Raw genomic sequence first — 1,186 nt, forward strand, 5'->3', positions numbered from 1 at the left:
AAGTACATCTTAGTTTAACTAGACCACTGACCACTGAGCTGATTAACAGCTCTCCTAGGGTTGGCCTGAAGGATTAGATATTTTTACGTGGCTAGGAACCAATTGGTTACCTAGCAACGAGACCTACAGCTTGTTGTGGGATCCGACCCTCATTATATCGAGAAATGAATTTCTAATCACCAGAAACAAATTCCTCTGATTCCACGTTGGCAAAGCGGGGAATCGAACTCGCGAGCACGTAAACCACTCGTCCAACGAGGAACTATTACTTATTTATAAAAAGTCAATGTTTTATATTTGAGCACTGCATCAAATGAAGTTTGTTATTATTAAAGGGCAGGGCACTGTCCTAGATTGGAAAAGACCAACCACAGTCAGAGTAAACGCTTCCTGCGCACACCTGCATACTGAATACATTTTCAGATTTTCCAGCGATGAGATGTCGAAAATATAACCTCTGACTTTTAAGAATACTGGGTTTGCTTTTTCATTTTAAATAGCTCCCCTAGACACATCGAGGACGTATCCATATTTTCATGGCATACTGTTTCCAAGGTCGGGAAACCTCCCTTTTCACTGTTTCTTGAAACTTGAAACCAGTTTTTTATCTCTTCTGTAACCCGGTTCTATTCACCTATTTCAGTCACATATGAAGTACCTCAATACTTCACCTTATCTCTGCCGATTCTATGTTACGCATTAATCTGGTGACCTGGCAAATTTTATAACGTTTCCGCTTACACAGTCATGTGGAATGTTTTAAACTTGAAATACTGAAAGAAAACATTTTTTTTTTGCATCGGCTTATGGTGCCTTCACGTTGTGAAATGTCGAACTCTCAGTCGTTTTCGTTTTTTGTGTATCTGAGTGGGAGCAATTCCCCCAGTCTAAAAAATTCAGTCATAAGCGGAAGTTATCGTTACTTTGCAATGACAACTTTCATATCAACTGTGAACTCGAAGTCAGATCACGGGATTCGTAGACTTTCACTTTTAATACTGAGGAGGACAGACTCTTCCAAACATGACGAGCGCCTCAGTGGCGGGATCGGTATGGTCTTTGCCTGCCACCTCGGTGGCCGCGAGTTCGATTCTCGTGCATTCCACTGAGGGGTTAGAGATGTGTATTTCTGGTGATAGAAGTTCACTCTCGACGAGGTTCGGAAGTCACGTAAAGCCGTTGGTCC

This window comes from Macrobrachium nipponense, chromosome 7, assembly GCF_015104395.2.
Source record: "Macrobrachium nipponense isolate FS-2020 chromosome 7, ASM1510439v2, whole genome shotgun sequence".
Classification (NCBI taxonomy): Eukaryota; Metazoa; Arthropoda; class Malacostraca; order Decapoda; family Palaemonidae; genus Macrobrachium; species Macrobrachium nipponense.